Source organism: Sardina pilchardus, chromosome 20, assembly GCF_963854185.1.
Source record: "Sardina pilchardus chromosome 20, fSarPil1.1, whole genome shotgun sequence".
Lineage (NCBI taxonomy): Eukaryota > Metazoa > Chordata > Actinopteri > Clupeiformes > Clupeidae > Sardina > Sardina pilchardus.
The window spans coordinates 10,977,277-10,985,415 of record NC_085013.1 but is presented as its reverse complement, the minus strand read 5'-3'; positions in this window follow the sequence as shown (position 1 = coordinate 10,985,415).

Sequence of the window (8,139 nt, the reverse complement as noted above, 5' to 3'; positions counted from 1 at the left end):
AGTTTAGTTAGTTGTTTGCTCAAGTCAGCATTGAACATAAAGATTTTATCGCCCCTTTTTGTCTCGCAGATCAGGACAGTGGACTTGAGGTGGTGGAAGCTGGGTACGAGGTGATGGTACAGAGCCAAGTCCTCAGGCGAAATCATGATCTGAAACTCATGAATGATGGTGTACAGCTGCACAAGGAAGTGGTACTGTCTCTCCAGAGCCGGGAGCTTCTCTGAGATTTGACTCAGGAAATTGAGATGGTCCACAAATTCCTCCACCGTAACAATCTCCAACTCCAGCTTTCTCAAGGCACCTTGAATTACCTGGAAATTTGAAAGCAAATGATTAGTGCCGTGTCAAAGCTTCACACAACTGCAATACAATCAGACAGATTTGACTACACTATAGACTGCCACTGCTGTGATAGCTATTCTGGTTTATTCAACTGTGCCTGTGCCTTTGGAACCCCAACCAACCAGTTTTTCCCTCACAGTGATTGGTGGGGAAAAAACACACACCTCCATCAGCTCCAGGTTTTTCTTCTTGGTGAAGCCGGGCAGCAGGGAGTGGATGCTGGTGATGAGCACTTGCGGGTAGGCCAGACAGTCTCGCTGGTACTGCTCGCAGCTCACCAGCAGCATGTTGACGCGCATCCGCATCTCCATGCGCTTCATCGCCTCCACGCTCTCGGTGTGCGCCAGGAGGACCGACTTCATGTCCTGCGCCGTCCACTTCTCCCCGTTCACGAAGCGGCCGATGTCCAGCATCATGGCCGTCTCCACCATCTCGCAGAAGCCCTCCATCTTGGAGCAGTGTTTCGTCACCTCAGCGAAGCCTGTCTCCACCATGCTCAAGATCTCTGACACCTCAATGCAAAAAGGGTGAACAACTAGTCTGTGAATGAGTGGTGTTGAACGGAAACATCAGCCAACTCAGCTTCATGCAACGGAAGCTTTACTGGTTCTACCATCTGGTAACGCACTCACTTTATTTTACTTTTTTTCACAGATTCTAGGATTAGTGATTTCCATCCTGAATCTGAATGGGAGGTACTGGGTTGGTTGTACTCACGTCACCACTGGAGTAGAGTACTCAAACCTAAACCAAGGATACAGTATGTGCCTTTCACAGGCTGCATACAAAGTAAATAGCCAAGCTACATACCTGCATCTGGTAGACTGAGTCTTGGCCCAGCAGTAGCACCAAGTCAGGCCAGGGCCTTGAAGTCTCGCTTCTCTCTTCCTCAGACACCAAATCCACAGACAGTTTTCGGTCAAACACTGGAGGAGAGTGCAGGTCCAGCAGACTAGGGTCATCATTAAAGGAGACCTGTTTGGCTACAGGAGAAAAACATTAGAGATCACATCACAGGCATGAAGACACAAAAGTGGCAACACAATACCAAAAGTGTCAGGAGCAGACAACGACAGCAACCAGCCCATGAAGAGGTAACCACAAAGCAGTCTTGGCTGGATTTTTGCCACATCAAGCCAGACCCATCATGTTCTCATTTTGAGAAATTCCTTACTGATGACAGCCTGGAAGCCCTCGAGCACTTCTTCTGTTTGCGTCATGAAGTCATTCAGGGAGGGGCTAAGGGTCATTTTTGCCAGCTTCTTAGGAGCTAAACTGAGAAGTAAAAATCAACAGAGTTGGGGGAGGGAGGGGGTTATGATGCATCGACAGAAAAAAAAAATGCTATAAAGGAGAGAACAGCTGCGCAGGGCCATGTAAAATGTTTCAATTCAGCACCATACAAAATGTTTCAGATCAGGCCAAATCATGTTCTCAATCATCTGAGGTGGGCACCAGTACTACAACTGATACTGATATCATACTGGGGTGCATTTCCCGAATAAGCATAGTTTGGTGAGTCTGTAGGTCTGAGCTGCGCATGCACAAACACTTAAGCTTGATATTGTCACAAATCACATTTTTAATTTACAGTATGATTGAATATCAACAACGCATTCCTTTCTTTTACGTGTGACTCACATTTGGCAGTGAAAAGCTACGCTTTTGGGAAACGGACCCCTGAGAGGAAGGTTGACTGTGACTGTGGACTATACCTTACTAGAGGTGTACTGTTTTCATTGGGAACGTCTTCCTGATTCTCTGACTCCCCTGTTGTGCCTGTAAGAGACCATGGCATGTAACAATATCTGGACATCCTGAAGATAAAGATGACTAGATATTTGCACACTGAATATTAACCTAGACTCAGTCAATAAGAGGAAGTGTGGAATCAATTATCAGCCCCAGATATGTAATAACACTAAGTGAAACACGTCTTGAAGGAAGCGATAAGCACATAAACAGGCCTTTAATGTCAATGCCTTTACATTTCAGCATCTACTGTAGGTGCTACATCTGTGCTACATCTGTGCTACAATGTTGGTTAGACTCCTAAACTAAAACCTACTAAAAAGGTGGGAGCAGAACACACAAGGTGTGACTGAAAATGGGCAGACTCACTCTGATCACTTGGTTGCAGGGTACTTTCCATGGCATCTTCCTTGGCGTCTGGTAGGACGGTCAGTACCACATTCACTTCAAATGCTGCTCTCACTTCCTGTTGGAGGCATTTGTTTCTGTTTAAGTCAGTAGAGACTCACTGCAAAGACTGCACACAGTGAGTGAACTGAAACAATATTTACAGTCATTTCAAGTGTCCAATCAAGAAGAGGATTAGAAAATGAAAAGGACGTACAATCAGAGATGTAAAGTAACTAAGTAGTTACGAATGGGGAGTGTCTGTACTTTACTTGAGTTTTTATTTTTCTTCCTACTTTTACTTCACTATATATTCATTAGCAGCATTAAGTAGAAAGTAGGCTAAAATAATGTGCTAATGAAAACAAAGTTCAGCATGTTAGATGTTTGCAACCTCAATATTTGATTTTCTGACCTGATGTCCCCACGGCCACAACAATGAATAGACATAGTGACTATACTATGTAATTTAAGACATAGTTAAAGACTAGCAAATATAGCTAAGACATGGCTCACCAAAGCCAAAGTCAAATTAAAATTCTAACTGCATGTCTTATGGAGTGTGATGTAGCTGCCTTTCTAACCGTGTTGGAGAAACTTCATTAAAGGCCTATAGAAGAGAAAAATGAATGGCCAATATACTTTTGTTCAGGCTTTGAATACATTGTGTATGAAGTGTAGGCATTCAGTTTTAAGGTGCTACATGAACTTTATAGCCTATCCAAAGTTCTCACTGGGGATTGTCAACCCACCTGGCCTCGAAAGCTTTTACTAGTACTTTGAACTTCTACTTTCAGGACTTCAGTATGTTTTTTAATGGGCTACTTGTCATACTTTAGTACTGGAAATAATAGATACTTTAAGTAGTACTTTTACTTAAGTAAAAGTAATCTATAAGCGCTCCATACCACTTAAGTAATAAAGTGGTAGTAGTTTCTGATCAAATATCTGTACGATTAAAGTGCGCGTTTCGGATACTCCGCGTACAATACAGGTAACATTTTTTGTGAGGACAATTTTTTGTTTTCATTATGTTCATGACATTTTTCACATATAGTTATACATAAGAACAAAAGCTCTTACAATATTATACCATCAATCACTATATGATAAAGAGGTATGAAAAGGGAGCTACCTTGCTCCCTGCGTGTGAAGGTTCAGTTTTCCAGAGAAACTGATCGATATCATTTCCTTGATGACATCTGGAAAAATCATTATGGAATATGGATATTATCAATTAGTGCCGCTTAAGATTCACAAAGTGCTGCAAAGTTTCACATTTCATGTTGCATGAATATGACTGCCTCTACATAGCCCCTCACTTGGCGCCAGCGTCTGGTTTGACATTGGCCTGTGTGTTGTGGTAGGAACCCCAAAAGGCAGAATGCAGAGTGAAGACGGCAGCTTTCAACAGGTTGCTCAGCGCATCCTCAAACATGTAGTCCACCATGGCAATGAATCGGCCAAAGTGGCCTAGCAGGGTCCGCCACTGCGCTACCTGGGCGTACAAAGGCCGCAAGCCATGGTCGGGCACCCAGGGCTGGAAAAGTCTCACTGCACCCTGCAGCTCCGCAGTCTGGAGGGAGCACGTATACTCAGGTAGCATTATAATGAAAGTGCACCGTATGCTCAAAGAAGTTTTCAAACAAAAAAAAGATTGAGTATCCTGAATAAAAACTAGAACATACCTCTAAACAGGCAGAGCGTATCATAGACGCCACTTTGTCATGGAGATGCTGAAGTTGCTTGGCAACAAATTCTCTCTGCTGCTTTTGTGCTTCGCAGAAATCCCACAGGGAGCGAGTTTGCGCTTCATCCCACTGTGAAAAGATATAATGAGCTAACTGAAGCAAAGCATTATGTCTATATCTTGAAAAACGAAGAGGGTCTTTGGCAGCACCTTTATTAAAAAAATGGCATCCTCAGAGGCAGGGTCTCTAGAGTTAAATGATGTCTCCAGTAAGATTCTGATTTGCACAAGGCATTTGGCAAGGATGTCATCTAGAAAGAACAGATTCTCGGACACACTGATCCTGAAAACATAAACCAATATTTCAAACTAACAAAATGTAATATGACAGTTCTTCAGGCTTCTGTAAGAATCATGTTTGGATTATTATTCATTCTTATTATTCTTCTTACTTTGCTTTGGAAAAATTTGAACGCCTGATGACTGTCTTCCATATAGTAAAAGATTTCCATAGCCTGCAATTTGAAACAAATAAAGTAACTGTGAATGTACAACAAGTATGCGTTGGTAACAGTTGTATTAACTGATTATCATTTACCAATTGTTTGCTTAAAAAGCAGTGAAAAGACAATGTAGTAAACCCCGCAGTCAGTGACTGACTATCACCTGAACTTTGAAAACCAAGGCAGCTGATAGATTTTCTGGAAGAGCTCCCTCTCAGCCAGCCAATCCAATACGGGCATAAACTCTCCACTGGACGATTCCAGCACAGATATCTGTAATTATTTGTAATTAAATATTAGCTGAGAGTGCAAAATCATAACCTTACAAATATGTGTACAAAAGGCACAATTTCCAGTTCCTGTCAGCTGCACATGTGGCCTTTGCTAATCCAGCAATTCTGAAGTCATCTGCACTCACCCATGTGGTCAAGCAGCATCCCCCTGAACCCTTCACCTTGTACCAGCTTGTTATATCGGAGGTGAAGTGAGACCAACCTCATGTATGTAAGAGGCGCTGACCGTCCAATAGTGACTATGCTGCTTAGCCGTCTGAACCGAGACCACTTTGAGATCATATGGGTTATACTGGATAAGGCCATTATCTCCGCTGCTTTTGATGCAATACACATATTCCCCTGTGTCTTCCATTTCATGCGGGATTTCCTACAATACATTAACTTAATTAGCCACACTTTCTGTCAATAGACTTAGGCATGCAACATTTTGAAGCAACTTCAACATTCTGAAAAACATATCAGCAATAACATAAACAAACAATACAAAAGCTAAAACCAGTGTATTTTACAGTGAAAATGTTTCACATAACCATCTACTACCCTATTGAATAATAAACCTAATAAACCTGTGGATAGTCTGAGTATGATCTCTGCATTCTTCTGCCAGGTAATATGGTTGGCCAACCATGTTTGTCTCTGAGTCTCATGATATGATTGACAACATTATCATCTTCAGGTTCTGAGGACAACAAACACTCTCATGTTCATGTGCAGAAAAAAATCCATTGACAAGCTATAATGTACCATTCATCACTGACAGAAAATGTGCTCCAATGTAGATATGAGGATGCTATGGCCACCTAAAGCACCCTCTCTCATTGTACGGCCAAACCATAGACTGTAGAAAAATAGGGCCAAACAGACAAAGCCAGAACCTTCAGACCTGCTTGCAAGCAGTGAATGCTACCTGCGTCGTCAAAGCGGGCATCTTTCACTCTGACTCCTTTGTAATTCCATGTGGTTGGAATGACCAGGGAATCCCATGTTGCTCGATGTGATGTGGGAGCCACTCTCTTTGGCCTCAGAGGCGCCAGGCTGACTCTACCTGTGGATTTGACATGGTCTGAAAATGGACTAGGCCCTAATAAAAATGGACCAATGATTTTGATGAGTATGACAGAAAAACAGATGCAGGTAAAGCAATCTCTTGACGTCTGAGCCTGAAGTATAGGCCAATAACAACGGAAATTGAAAAAAATAAATAAATAAATAAATAAATCAAATAAAAGAAGTAAAGAATTAAAAAAAAAAAACTGTAAGTAATAATCAATCAGAAGACCGATCGATAAGCATACATTTGCAGAGAGAGGCGCGCTCAAACTCCAAGATATCTCCTTGCTTCTTCGGGTGCGAGTTAAAAGTATCCTATTCCAATGTGCAAAAGAACCGCACTCACATAGTTCATTATCTTTTTATTCTTTATTGTGGCACCATGCCTAAACAACAAACGCGTTTCGGCGTCAAGCCGTCCTCTCTTTTGCACATTGGAATTGATAAGCATAAAAACATCAAAGTAAAAATCGCCATAGACATGAACCTATTTGTAAAGTGACATGGTAGGCATACAACTTACTTTTTTCTATGGGCAATAAATTATGAGGTGGCATCTTAAGTCGCTGTTCCATCTTTCGGTTAGTTGGCAACTTCGACAAAGTTGTGCTGCGTTTACCATCCGCAGCACTGACTTTACGACCTAATCTAAAACAAACATATTATTCGCAACAGTTAGAGATCATAAGACAGTAAACAGTTACATTTCCCATAGCAATTTCAAGAGATAACGTATATTTACATTAAGGTGCAAACATCCTCATCATCTTCGTTCTGCACCTGTCTGCGGTGCATTATTGTGTCTATCCGAAAGGACTGTACATTTGACATTTTCACTGTAGAGCAAAGATCGAGGTCATAGTGTCAATTTGTGCTGTTAATTATGGCGCCATATCCCTCTTGCAAATTAATTTACGCCTCTTGCTCAATAATGATGTCAGAAGCTAGCATTAGAGACTACAAATCTAGACCAACGTTAATGTTACCAATCTTATCTGTTGGGCTAGAATCTATTTTGCAGACACATTAGCTGCTAGCCAAATCAGAGATATGGGCCCACTCAACAAAAATAGCCTACCTGCTGGATTGGGGGAGATACTTCCTCAAAACATAAAGATGAGGAATGTAGCCAATGCCTAGTTCCAATTAACCTTAACGTTAATTAATTCATTTATTTATTTATTTAAAAAAAAAAAAATCTACTGACTGCAGAATGTGCAGATGACACATTAGACTAGCCTCGTTCGTAACGTTAGGTTAGTTTGCCAGTTGCTAGGTAATTCACCCCTTGCAGACACGTGAATTTGTGACGTGATGGCGCCATGCTGGACGACAAAAAGATAAGAGATGTTTCTTTTACTGTCTATGGGACATTCCGCCGAATGAGTGCCATTTGCTAGTTGAAAACCTCCAAAAATAAACTTATTTTTTTATAATTTTTTTTCACAGAATCTATCAACAGACAAATGAAAGTATTCAAAAAATGTTTTGGTCAAACTCAAGGGACTATTTTAATTTTTTGTATGGCTTTCAGTGCTATTATTCTTAGTAAAAGTAACAGCAATGAGAGTAACAGCAATGAGTTTTTTGCATAAAATATGCAAATAAATTAAGTATGGCCACCTGATGTCTATTCTAACTTCATGAGGACATTGAACACATACTAATGCTTTAATATCACTCAATATTTTTTGATGTTATTGGTTTCTTTAAAAAATAATTTCGGTAACAGGAATGAGATTTTAGATTGACCCGAGTCTCTCAGAGGTACAATTTCATAAGATATTCAAGAAATGAAAATGAAAGAACTTACTTTTGGCCTTCCTTTGGCCTTTAGAAGGCTTAATGATCTAATTTTCAACTAAATAAGTGATTTGTCGAATACTCCAATGTTTTTAGGAGGGAAAATATGTTGGGGTAACAGGAATGAGTCAAAACCTGGGGACGCACCTATAATTAGTATTTTAAGTAAAAATATATAAATTTGTTATGAAAATTACATGTTAGACACATAGTTGGGACATAGATGTACATAAGAATGAAAAGAAAAGAAGATTTCAGAGTGATTTTAGGAATAATATTTCATGATGAAATGTAGATTTTAGCATTGGGGACAGCA